General features: G+C 40.0%; 1 pseudogene across 1 annotated transcript in view; it reads left to right on the top strand.

Moving 5' to 3' along the window:
- The window catches only part of LOC308439940 (NACHT, LRR and PYD domains-containing protein 4A-like), a 57,784-nt pseudogene that overhangs the window by 30,809 nt on the left and 10,412 nt on the right, over positions 1-16,563 (top strand). Inside the window, exons 4-7 of the transcript in view lie at positions 5,675-7,236; positions 9,992-10,161; positions 12,348-12,729; positions 14,032-14,202. The product of the transcript in view is annotated as an NACHT, LRR and PYD domains-containing protein 4A-like (transcript). The remainder of the gene's footprint in view (positions 1-5,674; positions 7,237-9,991; positions 10,162-12,347; positions 12,730-14,031; positions 14,203-16,563) is intronic.

The raw sequence follows: 16,563 nt of genomic DNA, 5'->3' as shown, positions 1-16,563 counted from the left end.
GTCTGGAGGTCTTTGTTGTACATTAACCAGATAGACTAAAGTTTGCTTTCTAATAATCTTTGGTTGGCTTTCTCTAATTTTATTTTCCGTCTTTACCTGAGTATTTTCCTTAAATGAAATTTTAAATTTCTCCCTTAACATCTGTGTCCACACTTGATATTTATCCTTTTCCTGTTCCTTCTGTTCCATGAATTCTTTCATTCTCTGTTCAAGGTTCTGCCTCTACATTTTGAATGTGTTTTATATCACAATTCTGGTATCAGATGCAAGTCTGCTGTCCATTATTTTAGACTGAGTGATTTTAAAAAGTTATTCTCCAAGTCTTGCCTCCAAACCGCATTATTTACTCTTTGCTGCTCAGTCTGGCCTGTGAGCTGCAGTAGGTTTTCTGTTGTTCAGTCTGCTCTATAATTATCTCTACCTTCTGTTCTAAGCCCTGCTTCCATAATCCTAGCTTCTCTTTATGCTGTGATTCTGCTATTGCAGCATCTGCCTTATTTTGATTTGCTAGCTTTAGTAAATTATCCTCTAGACTTTGGTTCCAAATTTAATCTCTACCTTCTTGCTGTTCAGTCTGGTCTGTGAATTGTTGGTTTTTTTTTTTTTTTTTTTTTTTTCTAGAGTCTCTTCTAACTTCTGTTTCCAGCCTTCATTCTCCTCTTTCTGCTGCCTGTTTTGACCTATGAAATCCTGAATCTTTAGTTCTAGTGTTTCTGTTAGGCTATTTTGCCAAGTCTTAAGCTTATCTCTCTTTTGCTCAGACTCATCTCTCAACTTCAGAAATCTCTGTTCTACCATCTCTAGCTTCTGTCTCCAACCTTCACTCTCTTGTTTTTTTTTTTTTTTTTTTTGCTTATGCTTATTTTACCTATAAAATCCTAAATCTTTAGCTCTAGTGTTTCCTATAGGCCATGTTGCCAAGCTATAAGACCCTTTGCCTTTGCTTCTAATGTTTCTTGTAATTTCTTTATCTAGGGCCCTGTTTTTTGAGAAGACACAGTAAACCAAGAGAATAAATATTACAGTACCAATAAATGATAAAGTGTCTATTTCCTTAAAATTCCTCCTGGTCAGTCCATTCAAAATGTCATCTCATAAGGCCCAAAGGTATTTATTGTGTTTCTCATCGTTAAGTATCAAGTATATATGTATATCAAAGTAAGACCTGATCCAGAGCCCTTTGTATCTTTTTCTTCCTCTGCTGTTTGGTTCACAACACTGCAGTCCTCTCTGATTCTTTATTCCCAGATAAAGGCCTCATTGGTTTACACTTGGCAGTACTTGCTTGTGTGCTGGTCTCAGGCAACCTGCAATCCAGAGATTCAGTCTCGCTGTTTCCAGTGCAGAGGTGGGGGATATGAGGAAGCAAACACAGCAAGGCTTTACAGGGCACAGATGCTCAGATCTGTTCATGGTGTCTGCAGGAAAACTACCTCATAGGCTGTTGTGCCCTGGGGGGGGGGGTATCTTGTCCCTCCCTGCAATTCTCAGTGCTACCCCTGGATGTAGCCCTCTGCCTGGGGTTTAGGGGAGAGAATCTCTCTGTATTTCTCTGCAGACCCCTCAGACCCAGTCAGCTTCTTGTCCACCACTGCTCCAGCCTTGGTATCTGCCAGCCCTACTCCGAGGGGTGGGAAGAGTAAACTTTAATCTCAGGTAGTTGAGTTATATAAGATAGGTTGGGCACCAATTTGTTGTATTAACCTCTCCAATCCAAATAAGCCAGAGAAATGAAAACACGACTCAGTTAATATGGATACAAGCAGCATGACTAGTTTGGGCAAATCTATTACTAACCTACTCTGCTTTCCTGCTATGAGATCCCTTATAACTTGGGATTTCTTGAGGCCAAGTGCTTCAGCTCAATTTTTCTTTCACATTTTTCTCTTCTGAAGACACTCTCCATCCCCCCCTTTCTCCAACCCTCCAGCTCCACTTTCCTCTCCCCTGCCCAATCTCTGGCTCTCACCTTTATTTTACAAATTAAAATGGGAAGAAGGTTCTCAAAAAGTCACCTGAGTCAGACAGCCCTTCTTGAGGAAGTAGAATTAGCATCAAAATAGAAACAGCTCCAGGACAATCCTCAACAATTCATAAGCAGGCAACAAATTGAGGGACAGCAGCTAATCAAGTTGTTTGTGGACCCACATGAAGGTGAAGCTGTACATCTGCTACATACCTGCTGTGATCAGGTAAGGGGGAGGCTAGGTGCAGTCCATGCTTTGGTGTTTCACCCTTGGGGAACCCCAAAGAGCCCAAATTAATTGACACTGTTGGTCTTCTTCTGGAGGCTCAGCTCTCTTCAGGTCTTTTAATCCTTCTTCCAAGTCTTCCCAAGACTGTTTAATTTAATGTTAGGCTGTGGATCTCTGCATCTCTCTCAATTGGCTGGTGGGTGGGGCCTCTCAGAGGACAGTTATGCTAGGATCATGTCTGCATACATAATGGAGTGTCATTAATAGTGTCAGAGTTTGGTTCTTGCCAATGGGATGGGTCTCAATTTGGGACTGCCATTTCTTATCCATTGACTCAGTTTCTCCTCTATCATTTTTTTTTTGGGTGGGTTGATGTCTTTATTTCTCCATGCTGCCAGTCCTGCCTGGCTACAGGAAGTGGTCACTTCAGAATCGATGCTTTCAATGTCAGCTAGAGTCATAGACACTGGGGGGTCTCTCTACATTTTAGGTCTCTAGCATGTGCTAGAGTTACTTCTTCATTGATTACACTTCTCTCTCCCCTGCACCCCACATACTTGATTTTCCTACCCCATCCCCTTCGTATCTTCTCTCTCACCATATTCCCTCTCTCAATCCAATTCTAATAACTACTTTATTTGTTTTTCTAAGAGATATTCAACCATCTATCTTCCCTTGGGCCCTCCTTGTTATTTGGCTTCGTTAGGTTCATGGATGTTACTGTGGTTATCTCGTACTTTATGTGTAATATCCACTTATAAGTGAGTACATAGCATTCATGTAGATTTTTTTGTTTCAAAATTGACTCAGTGCCAGTTTTTCCCACCTACTTTTTGAAATACAGTTGCATATAAGAGTCTTTAATTCATGATTAAAATATACAGGAATAGTTAGAAACTATATTATGTGGATGTGAGATTACCTGCATGCACTATTTGTGAACTATTTATACTTTGAAGGCCAGAAGAGTGCATCAGGTAAGGACCTACAGATGTGGATGCTGTAATATGGATGCTGTAATGTAGATGCTGTAATGTGGATGCTGTAATGTGGATGCTGTAATATGGATGCTGTAATGTAGATGCTGTAATGTGGATGCTGTAATGTAGATGTTATAATGTGGATGCTGTAATGTGGATGCTGTAATGTGGATGCTGTAATGTGGATGCTTGTAACTAAACCCAGGTCTTCTGGGTGCTTTTTACCACTGAGCCATCCCTTGAGCCCCACATGTTGATCTTCATACAATTTTTTTGTGTGTATTTCCTTTTATCTTTCCTTTGTGCTTTAGGGCAGCTTTAGTTTCTATGTGTCTTCAGGCCCTTTGTTCCCTGTTCAACTAATTTCAATCAATAAAATGTCCACTTGCTGACTTCTTTGACTTTTCTTACAGGTATTATTTGTATCTATACACTTAACTCATTTGTATACCATACTTCACAAGTGGAGATAGCAGAACAATTTCAGAGAATTAATTCTGCGTCTGTCATTTGGGTCTCATGGACCAAACTTAAGTCTCAGGTTTGATGGAAAATGTGCCTGAAGCATCTTAAATGCCCCTATCTGTTGATTCTGAAATTAAGACGCTTTGTGTGTAAAGGTTGTCTTGCTTTTACTTAGTTTCTACTGATTTCCCAACCTTCCCTTTATTTTTATTAAGTGCCTTTTAAAATTGTTATACTTGGCATATAAAGTGTTTCAGTATTAATGTCTCTCTCTCTCTCTGTGTGTGTGTGTGTGTGTGTGTGTGTGTGTGTCTTTATGCTTTGCTCACAGTATTTGCCCACTGTGACTCTCCCTATTTTCTTTCCCACTACTTCCTTCTGATCCATGAAACTGTACACTTTTCACTTTCTTGCCATATGTGGGAGGTTATGTATGCTAAAACATGTTTAAGGTACCTTTAAAATTTAACCAGGTACTTGCACATGTGTAGAATTATGTGTGTAAGTGCAGTGCCTATAGAGGCCAGACCCTCTCATGCTGGGTTACAGGATATGATGAGCCCCCTGATGTGGTTGATGAAAACATTCTCAAGAACTTTTTCAGAATAGCCAGTGCCCTTAACTACTAATGTATCTCTCTAGCCCCCCTTTTTATACTTGTAATGACAGTGTGATAATACCTGTTTTCATTATACAGTCATTCTTCTGTAGATCGTAATGCAATTTTTCAGTTTTGCACTCTCATGGTAACCATGTATTATTACACTCTGTTAGGTGTGTTCATGTGTACTTAGGAGGGGTTAAGAGACACTGATGTATGCATTTAAAGAGGTATAATTTCTGCCACACCCAGCTGACATTTCTACAATCCTAGTGGTGTAGCTTCACACAGCATAACGTTCCATATGGTCCAGAGTATTATCTGGGAAAGCCATACTTTTGGTTTTAAATGAGTACTTTCATTAAGTACATGCACTGCAAGTCGAAGGAAATAATGACAGAATGAGCAGTAAGTAGGTAGGTATGTAGGTAGGTAGGTAGATAGGTGGATGGATGGGTAGATGTATAGATGGATAGTCAGACAGACAGACTGAAAAATAGCAAAACATTATCAAATTAGACCATCAAACCATCCAATAAAAATTGACTGGGGAAGCATCCTTTAGGCAGCCAACTGGAACTCACAAATGGAGTAGAGAGTATCCTCTCGAGCAATATTCCCAATTGAAAAAGCATATAATGTTAGGAGGTTACATCACCAAATTGACCTCTCATAACATCATCAAATTACACTTTAACAGTGCCCAGCAGAAACCAGATTGGAGAGTTGGAGCCAGTTGGAGATCCTGGTTGAACTCTTTTTCCATGCCTTGGTTTCCCTTGGTTCAAATTTAGGCTGCTTTTTCCACCACAGGCACTTTTGTACCATAAGGAAAACAATAAAAAAATTGTGCTTAAAATGATTAATAGTTTAGTTGTCCTCAAGGGCATAGTATTTTTATACTTGGTGTATTTTATCCTCTTCCCTTCCTATTGCAGACTTAGGGGTTAGCCCACTCCTTGACAAGAACCCAAGAAGGCACTTCGATATGGTTGGGTATGAAATGGGCAAGAAGGACATACAACCTGACTTCAAGTGACAGCTTTAGAAAGAACTTGTGACAGTTTAACATATAACATTCCTGATACATCCAGAAATGTAACTATGGAAAATCCTACTTTAACTAACATTGTTCTGAGCCAACAGATTACAAACTCATAAAAACATACATCATAAGGGGGCTGAAAAAATTAATCAGTGGCTTACAGTGTACCTGAGTTCAGCTCCCAGTACCCATGTAGGGCTTCTCCTAGGCAGTGATAAATCCAGTTTGGGGTTGGGCTGAGATTTAACGCCTATGATATCTTCAGGAATCCATTAATACAAAAAAATATTTCTAGTGATACATTCTGATAACTAAGATGTTATCAGATATAGGGGAATGCTTAACTTTGAAATGTTATGAATTTATTTCCCGTTATTCACTGACTCAGGATACCCAAAATTATAACGAGCACATTTGAAGACAAAGCTAACCCATGACAGTTCCAGAACATTTACTATTAATATTGAAGATATCTTTAAGGAGAAATTTACGGATGATGACTACGATCATTTTGAGAACCTTAGCCATCAAAGGGAACTGAATCAAAGCCACAGGTGGTGTTCCTGTGTGGTGTTGCTGGAATTGGAAAGACACTGATGTTGAAGAGGTTAATGCTGGCCTGGATAGAAGGCCTGGTGTTTCCACACAACTTTTCCTACATCTTCTACTTCTGCTTTCAAGAAGTGAAGCAATTGAATACAGCTAGCTGGGCTGAACTGATCTCTAGAGAATGGCCCAACACCTCAGTTCCCATAGCAGAGATCCTCTCCGAACCTGAGAAACTCTTATTTATCATCAACCACTTAGAAGGAATGGAATGTGATTTGTCTGAGCCGGAGTCGGAGCTGTGTGATAACTGCATGGAGAAGCAGCCAGTGAATATAGTGCTAAGCAGTTTGCTCAGGAGGAAAATGCTCCCAGAATCCTCTATCCTCATCTCCACTACCCCAGAGACTTTTGAGAAAATGGAGGACAGGATTGAGTACACGCATGTGAAAGTAATAACGGGACTTAAGGAGAATAATATTAAGATGTATTTTCACAGATTGTTTCAAGATACAGTTCAGGAAGCCTTCAGCCTGGTGAGAGAAAACAACCAGCTGTTCACTTTATGTCAAGTCCCTCTGCTCTGCTGGATGGTGGCTACCTGTCTAAAAAAGGAGATAGAGAAGGGAAGAGACCCAGTCTCCATCTGCAAATGCACTACCTCCTTCTACACCACTCACATCTACAGTTTGTTCATTCCCAACGGTGCCCAATATCGAAGTAAGAAAAGCCAAGAGCAGCTGCAGAGCTTATGTTCTCTGGCTGCTGAGGGCATGTGGACTGACACCTTTGTGTTTAGTGAGGAGGCTCTTGGGAAAAACGGGATCACGGACTCTGACATCCCCACACTGCTGGAGATAAGGATCCTTGAAAAGAGCAAGGAATCTGAAAATTCTTACATTTTCCTCCACCCGTCTGTCCAGGAGGTGTGTGCGGCCATCTTTTATCTGCTAAAGAGACATGTGGACCACCCTTGTCAGGATGTTAAAAGTGTACAGGCACTCTTGTTTACATTTTTAACTAAAGTAAAAACACAGTGGACTTTTTGGGGCTGTTTTATCTTTGGTCTTTTACATGAATCAGAACAAAAAAAGCTAGAGGTGTTTTTTGGCCACCAGTTGTCCCAGGAAATTAATCATCAGTTGTGTCAGTTCCTGGAAACCGTAAGTGGCAATGCAGAGCTTCAAGAGCAGATAGATGGCTTGAAGCTGTTTTACTGTCTGAGATGGATGATGAAGCCTTCCTACTGTGAGCAATGAACTGTATGGGGCAGGTTAACTTCGCGGCTAAGGATTATTCTGATGTTATTGTAGCTGCCTACTGCCTAAAATGATGTTCTACACTGAAGAAACTGTCTGTTTCAACCAAAAATATTCTGAATGAGGAACACGAACAGAGCCATATGTGAGTCCCTTCACTATTTTTCAGTCCCTTTTTCAGATTACGTTCTGGTGTATTGATGATTTACACAGACAGATTCAAAACTCACCCTCACTGGCTGTTCAGGAGCGAGTGCTAGGCCTAGATGCTACATACACACAAACCACAAAAATAACCTCAGCAGATTGTGTGTGCATATATGTATAAATAATGTGCATATATGTATGTGCACATGTATATATGACATATATATGTACACAATACATATGTATGCATACATACTATGTATAAATATATGCATGTACAGAAACAAACACACACAGACTATATATATATATAAACAGGAGGAAGAAAGTGATGAAATACTTATATAAAATTGAGCTTTTAAGGGAAAAACCATTCTCATATTTTCATAGCGGCTTTTTTTTGTAAATTTCATTTTTTAATTTATATGTGTGTGGCTACATGTCAGTATGTGCCTGTGTGGAGATGGCCTCAGTGGCCAGAAGAAACCAGCAGATCTTCTGGAGCTATTTATCAATGCCAGATATGAATCTGGAATCCAAATTCTTATTATGTGAAGAAAGGTAAGCACTCTTAAATTAAATACTGAATTACCTGCAGTCCAGCAGGCTCCATTTTGAGCCCCAAATGTACTATTTTAGAGTTAGTGTTATTTCTTCTTACTCATATTTATATTTTGCTAATTGTTTGGTGACAGGGTCTCACTATGTAGCTGTGAAATGCCTGGAACTCAGATATCCATGTGCCAGTCTCCAGAGTACTGAAATCAAAGAAATATGCCGCCAGGCCTGGCTATTTTTGTTAATTATTAGTTGTACATACTTATGAGTTCACAATGATACATCAAATCATATATGCAGGGGCCAGGAAGCTGCTCAGTACTCAAAGTATTGCATGATACAATATACAGGTCCTACATTTGTTCCCCGACCCTGAGAATACTGAATATAAGGGTACATGCCTGTAATCCAAGCACTATGCCAGGCCTAAAATGTATAAGACAACGTATGTAAAGAAAATAGCATACTAATCACACATAGCCACGTATGAGAACATCATACTTGTCACCCCAGCACTCAGGAATCTGAGGCAAAAGGTCCCCTTAGCATTTTAATGTAGCTTGTGCTACATACAATGTGGGTTCCAGTTTAGTCTGGTCTGAAGATTATGTTAAAAATAAAAGTCAAACCCAAAGTAACCAAATTAAACAACAGAAAAATACATGTATATACTTCACTTGGCTCTTTTTTTTTTTCCATCCTGAGACTAGAATCCAAGACATCATACATACTTGGTAGGCTAGTATGTTACCAGGAATGGCATCCCCAGCTCATGTTCTTGAGACTTTCTATTCATTCTGTAATCAAGATGGGCTTTAAATTTCTGATCTTTCTGCAGCAATAAGTTAGTTTGACTCCTATGAGCCCTAGAATTGATCCTTGTGACTCATTTCATACTTGAAAACTTATTAGGTGAGCTGACAAAATGACTCAGCAGATGAAAGGTACATTCCCTCAAATCTGATGACCTAAATTCAATCCCTTAGATCACATAGGGAAACTGATCCTGATTCCTGCAAGTTGTCCATTGACTTCTTTACAAACAATGTGACATACATATTTCCACACACAGAAATATTGTAAGAATATTTTGATTATCTTGTTAGAGGTAAGCAAATTAGACAGAGAAGTCACCAGTCTTATCCAAGATTATAAACTAAGTACGTACTGGCATCTGAAGGCTGAGACAGAAGGTTCTTACTGTGAGCTTTGACTCTGGCTATGACACTCTTCCTCATTTTTTTTCATTCTAAAATTATGAAGGTTATCTATAAAGCAAATTTTATCAACTTTGAGACTGCCAAGCCATCTGGGTTATCCTATCGTGTTGTGGGAATGGGAAAGGTAGGTGAAACCCCCAGACAAGTCTGGTCTCCAGTGTGTAGGTTCTCAGACTCCACTGACATTTTCCCAATAAATATTAGCTGCATCTCTATCTCAAGTTGTACCAGCCAGAGTCCCACAGACCTAGTCACATGACTAAGACATGCAATTAGAAAATGACCTTTCCTGGCTACCCTTCCTCAGTATGAAGAGTCAGTTTGCTAGGTTTATGTGGTATTAATGGCTTCACTTAACTTTTTGTGCATGAGTAGAAACTGAAAGTTCTGGCAGGTATTATCATCTATTTACTTTTATTTTGTGAATGTTTGGCCTACATGTGTGCATGTCCACTATATTCATGCAGCGCCCATGGTGAACAAGAGCCTGTGTCAGGTAACCCTGGAATTGGAGTTATAGATAGTTGCAACCCACCATGTTCCTGCTAAAAAATGAACTCAGGTCTTCTGGGAGAAAATTGAGTTTTGTAAAAATATTTTATCATAGCAACAGAAATAAAATTAAATCATATACACACACATTGTTTTTAAAAACATAGTTTTCATACTGTTTATTACACAAAAGTGAATGTGGTTGCCAGATTAAAATAATCATGTAGCTTTAAAAAGTATCATTAGAGCCAGTAATGGAGTGTTGTTAATATAAAGAATTTTGGTTACCATCAAGTAAGTTGTTCAAAACATAATCATTGTCAGTCAACTTGCTATTTCAATGGTAGATCTGATGTGAGTCAGAATAAATGAGTGGAGATGTGTTTGGATAAGTCAAAAGTTCCTACTCTTGCTTGAATAATTACTGTTATTATGTATAAATGTTATATTTTTCCCATTTATACACACGTTTTCCCCCTACAGTTTGGCCAACTGTTCCCTCAGTGAGCAATGTTAGGACTACCTTTCTGATGGTATTAGGCAGAACAAAACTCTGAGACATCTAGACATCAGCTTTAATGACCTCAGGGATGAAGGACTGAAAGTTCTCTGTAGAGCACTGACTCGCCAAGACAGTGTCCTGAAGTCATTATGTTAGGTTTCTTTGAGCCTTGCCTTGGATGGCCTATTAAGGAATAGTTAATGTAAATACCTGAGAAAATGGAGGGTAGAGTCACTCACCTCAGTTTCCTGAAAACCCTTTCCTGAGGACAGATATCTTCCTTGACCTCTGTATCATCCATGGCTTTGGTATGTTATAGGCAGCCACTTAGAATACAGAAGCAAAGGATGAAGGTAAAGAAAGGAATTATGGGTTGAGTCTAAGGGGGTGGCTAAAATGTTTGGAGTGGGTACTAGAAAATGAATAGGTAAATTAGAGGAAAAACTGGACCCCCAAATTCTAGATAGAAGAGTCTTTAGTGATTTTTTTTTTTTTTTTTTTTGTAATCACTGTGACTTTGAAATATCTGACAGAAGCAAATTACCGGAGTCAAGATTTATTGTAGTTATTATAAGGAATGGTATAATCTCCCTTGGTGCCACTCTCTCATGATAGAGGAGCATCATGGTAGTAGGAGTGTGAATAAAATTTCTTCACATCTTTGTGGATTACGAAGCTGAGAATGGAATCAAAATCAGGGTCTAGGATATAACATTTAAGCACACAACCAGTGGGCCACAACTCACGTTTAGACCCATAGGTCCCACAACTTACCAAATCAGTACCCCCATCTGGGGATTAATATTTAAACACAGGAGCCTGTAGGAGGTATGTCATTTTGAAAGCAAAAGAAAGAAAGTGAAGAGAGAACCCAAAAATATGTGTAAATTAGTTATTGTCAATGGAAATTTTACCACGGAAAAATAAACAGCAGTACAAGTATAAAGGGAGGAGAAACACCAGACAAAGTAGAAGCTATTTTTCCTCTAACAATGACTTTAGGTATTTTGTAATCTAAAACCCATTAATGGTATAATATAGGATATATTTTGAAAACATTAAAAGTACCTATGTTTACCCACTAAAAGAAAGGAGAAAAGGTAGTTTAAAAGTATAAAGCACTTGAGGTCTCTAAAAATAGTGCATTTGTATTTTAAAAATAAGTTGGGAGAGAGAAAATCATGGTTTATACAACTTAGTGACACTTATTATGTCATGTGTCTTCTAGAGTGGGCACTTCACTCTTCTTTATGGGCTTTGGTTGGTTTGGCCAAAGTGGGCTACAGTGAGACCATACTAAAAAACAAACAAACAAACAAAAGCATGTGCTTCTTCCAAAAATCTTAAACTACAAACATGTTAAGAATATAAAGTGGAAAACTCCACTCAAAATATTTTCACAGATTAAATATTTGTTTGAGAGCTTAAAAATGGCTTAGCAGTACTTAGCTCTTGGAATCTGCTTGGTCCACGGCACTGTAGTCTAGAGATTCAATACCATCTGTAAATCCAGCTCTGGGAAACCAGACCAACTCTCTTGTCCTTTGTAGTCACATATATACATTTTGCAGATGTGTAAGATTCACACTGAAATTTCAGAAATCAGAAATTGAATGGGCTCATCAGAAAGAACCTCATCATATAACACCCATGGATCAAAGATAATTTTAAAAAACGCTGTTTCAACAAGTTTTCCCAGTCAGCAACTATTCTTGTGGGCGGCAAAGGCTGTGACACCATGTCTTCTTTCTTCCTCTAATATAAAGTATGATCTTGAAAGCTGTATGGTAGCCACTCCTACCCCTGACTTAAACACATTTTGTGTTAACCACAGAGTCCAACTCTATTTTCATGTTTACTATAATCAATCATTACTCAAATGTATTATTTAACATATATTTTTTTTTAATTTTTAAAAGTATTTTTACCTACTTTATGTGTGTTTGCTTCTAAGTGCCTCATCTGTGTGCATGAGCCTGAGGACGTGGCAAAGGAAATCCCCTGGACCTGAAGTTATAGGTGGTTGTGAGCGGCCCCAAATGAGTTCTGGTAAGTCAATCTGAGCCTTCTGCAGAAGAAGTGTGCTCTTAACTTCTGAGCTACCTTTTTAGCGCCACTATTTTAATTTTTATTACAACATATTGCAGTTCATCTTCAAGTAAATTGCTAATATCTTAGAACTTTTGGTATACTCCCTTGTCATTGTCTATGGGCCACTGAGAAGATCATGTTATCTCAGAGGATCAGTGATATCTGAAGTTTCAGGCATCAGAGTCCTGTGAAACACTTCCTCTTCACATACAGAAGTAACCAATGCACTGCGATTTTTCTCTTGAAGTCTGAGACATTGTCTCATCACCACTAGTGGCTGCCAGGACCTGGCTGAAGTTCTGAGGTGCAACCAGAACCTGACCCATCTAGAAGTTTCAAAGAATAAGCTAGAAGATGCAGGTGTGAAGCTGCCACTTAGAGGGTCTTGGGTAGGTGTCATTAAGGTTATAGCTGTGGCTTTGAGGGTGGCAAAATGTGGACAATTAACGTCGAGAAATGTCGCGCCCAGCCTCGGTCTGCAAGGAAAGACGCAACACGGCCAGGTTCTTCTCTCAGCAATTTATTCAGGACTCCTTCTTGATGCTTTCATGGATCCCGAGAGCCCCAGCTCGGAAGGCTCTCTCCTTTTATCCTCCCCGCCCGTCCGAGCCCGGCCGATAACTGAGGTGTCTTAGCATCATTGGTCAGTAATGGTAATGTGGCGTGATAGTGGCACGATACAGGCGCATGCGCTCTTGGGGTGTTTACTAGTTTCAGAGGGCAGACACTGGCACCATCTTAGGGTGTGGCACAGCGGCACTCCCTACAGAGAAAAAGACGTTAAAACTTTATAGGGGGCTGGTAGATGGCTCAGTAGTTAAAAGCATTGGTTGCTCTTCTAGAGGACCTAAGTTTAATTTCCAAAGTAGCACTAAACTCTCTCTTACTCCAGTTACAGGCAACCTGCCATCTTCATACAGATAGTTCATGTAAGCAAACTAATAATAAAAAAAATAAATGAATAACTAACTCTATATCAGCAACAGAACAGTTATCAGGGGTTGTGTTAATAAATCACTCTATAAGTTTAAGCCTAGAAACAATGAGTCTTTTTAGCTAACCAGATAAGGGGATGATGGATGGATAGATGTCCAGGTGAATGGATGAAGAGATGCATGGATATACATGTAGATGCCAACTTGAATGAATGAATGCATAGATGGATAGATAGCTGGGTGTGCCTGGATTACATCTCCTTGACTTATGTGAATGGACTAACAGAAGTAGCAACTGCTTTGGATGGCATGTCAAAAATAGATTGAGTGGCTCATAAAACATATTTATTGATAAACACAGTTGTAAATGCTAGAAGTGAGATTATGCTACTAATAGGGATGATTCCTTTGGAGGAAAATGAAAAGAAGTGTGTTACAAGTTTTGTTTTGTTTTGTTTTTCATTGACTTGAATGTGGTTCAGTTCTCAAGGTGTGTTTACAGATATACAATACTATATCTCACCATAGTGTCATCATTATCTTAGTTGCCTCTGTAAATACTCTGTCTGAAAATCTATTCCTATATGACACTGGGGACTAGGACTTCAACCTATGAATTTTGATTGTATGTTGTTTAGTTAATGGCAAAATGTATCTCAATCGTTCAAAACAAAAATTATCAAAGTGCTTGAGATGTAGACTCAGAACTTACCGATCCTTGCTTCGCTGTATTACCCAATGTGAATTTCAGTTGCATCCTAGGTACAAATGTTGGGACAGCACAGCATTAGTGGCACTATTAGTTCACCACTGACATGGATACTGAGAATGGGCAATTGTCACCTCTACCAATGAAGAGTTAATTTGATGTCATGATCACTGGGCTTTTAAGAGCCTGTCCTGAGAGGCTATGTAGTGAGCTTAGGATAATTGTTAAGTTACCTCCCAACTACAGGCCTTACCAGTTTGACATAAAAGTTCTTTTCTTATTGCAGGCTGAAAGACTGTAAGCTATCTGGTGCCTGTTGTAAAGACCTTGCTTCTACATTTACCCAGAGTCAGACTCTGCAGCTGGTTAACTTACTGGATAACACCTTGGACTACAGTGGGTTGGTTGTCCTGTGTGAGGCCCTGAAACAACAAAAGTGTACCCCACATGTACTTGGGTGAGCTGGCCTCTGATGTACTTGGTAGGGTGAGTTTTTTGGGCTAAAAAAGAATAAACTAGGATCTGAAATGTGTAGTTAATAATCACTTAAAATAGAAATATGAGTTTAGTCCACAGAGTGTTTGCCATACAAATATAGGGACCACAGTTGGATCCTCAGAAACTACACGAGAAAGTCAGGCACAGGGTTTGCAGGTATATTATCAGTATACAGGAGTATCCTTAAAGTCCAATAGGCAGTCAATTTATTCAAATTAGTACATTTCAGGACAAATGAGAGCTCCTGTCTCAAAAATCCAGAATAATACCTGAAGTTTACCTCTGACATCTGCATGCTCATACACACACACAAATTGCAAGTCACTCAATAATAAAGTTGTTGATCACACCAATGATTATTCTGTTCTTGCTGGATATGAGTACACATATCTTGGCATAAAACCCCACCTGGTATTGAGAGACTCTTGGCAATTAATTGGTCTTTAGTGAGGGGACACTATAAATATATGTTGACTCTATGTTTTTATTTTTTATTTATTTTATATTATTTATTGGTTATTTTATTTATTTAAATTTCAAATGTTAGCCTTCTTCCCACTTTCCCCTTCTCATGCCTCCCTATTCCATGCCCCTTCGCCCCTGTTCCATGAGGGAGCTCTCCCACTTAACCACCCACTCCCACTTTACTGCCCTAGCATTTCCCTACATTGATACATTGAGTCTCCACAGGACCAAGGGCTTCCCCTCCCATTAATGATAGATAAGGCCATCCTCTGATACATAAGCGACTGGAGCCCTGGTCTCTTCATGTGTACTCTTTGGTTGTTAATTTAGTCCCAGGAATTTCATGGTGTTCTGGTTGGTTGATATTGTTGTTCTTTAGTTGGGGTTGCAAAACCTTTTAACTCCTTTACTTCTTCCTCTAACTCCTCCATTGGGGTCCCCATGCTCAGTCCAATGGTTGGCTGTAAGCATCCTTATCTGTGTTAGTAAGACTCAGAAGACATCCACATCAGGCTACCGTCAGCAAGCACATCTTTGCATCAGCAACAGTGACTGGGTTTGGTGGTAGCATATGGGGTGGATCCCAAAGTGGGGCAGTATCTGACAGGCTTTTCCTTCAATCTCTACTCTACTTTTTGTCCATGCATATCCTTTAGAGTTAACAATTCTGCATTAATATTTTTGAGATGGGTGGGTGGTACAATCATTAAAGTGGGGTCCACAACTAACCACTAGATATGGTCTCTAGATTTTGTTTTCTTTACCTGTTTTGGGTATTTTAGCTAATTTCATCCCTGTGGAGTCCGGAAAACCACTTGTTTCTTGGCATCTTGGACTTTATAGTGGCTATGGCCAGTTCTCCATTCTCGACTGCTTTATACCTATGTCCAATTTAATGACTCTCTGTCCTTCTCTGTTCTATCGTTCCATATCTATTCCTGTTCCCCATTTCCCTCCTGCTGTCTCTCCTCCAAGGTCCCCCTGAAGAGTAAAAGGTTGTCAAAGGACACTGATTCCTTGCCTTAGGGATTTCCTCTGCCGCTACCAGGAAATCCCACCCAGGAAATCCCACTTTCTTGAGATTTGAGTTCCCAAAATACCACAGAAGGTCCGGATGACCTCTGTGGAATGTTCCAACGCCCTAGGTGTGCCTGGGGGTGTACTGATAAAAAATGTATGATTCTTCCCCTTATGAATTTCCTCATTCCCCCTGTCCTCCCCCTCCTTTGTGATTTTTGCCTTTATAAGCCTGTTACAAGTTCAAGCCGGGGTCGAACTCCTCTACCCCTGCGTGGTGTATGAGTCTCGACCCCAGCATGCTAGCCTGAGATCTCACTCTTTCACTTTCAATAAACTTCCTCATGCGATTGCAGCAAGTCTGGTCTCGGTGCCTCGCTGGGTGCGCGCCTCTCCTGAGATTTGAGTGAGGGTCTCCCTTCGGAGGTCTTTCATTTGGGGGCTCGTCCGGGATTTGCGTGACCACCCAGGGGCCCTAGACCTACTTGGAGGTAAGGATTTTCTTTCCTTTCTTTCCTTGTTGTCCTGTTGTGACTCTGTGTTTGTGGATTGTCCAGATTGTGATTCTGTGTTTGTGGATTGTCCAGATTGTGATTCTGTGTTTGTGATTTGTTCAGAGGTCTGGTGCGATCGCAGTTCGGTATTCGCAAACGCTCTAACCGAGTCTGCTCTTCCAAGGGAGGAGCGGAGTGGACGGGGATAGACGTGTCCAGGGTCCACCGTTTGCTCGCCCTGGGAGACGTCCCAGGAGGACAGGGGGAGGACCAGGGACGCCTGGTGGACCCCCACGGGAAAAGTCGGGAGATCAGTTTTTCTCCTTGACGATCTGTGTCAGAGG

Source organism: Micromys minutus, assembly GCF_963924665.1.
Source record: "Micromys minutus genome assembly, chromosome: 30".
NCBI classification, from domain to species: domain Eukaryota; kingdom Metazoa; phylum Chordata; class Mammalia; order Rodentia; family Muridae; genus Micromys; species Micromys minutus.
Note: the sequence above shows the minus strand (reverse complement) of the source record. Positions and strands in the feature narration are given on the sequence as shown.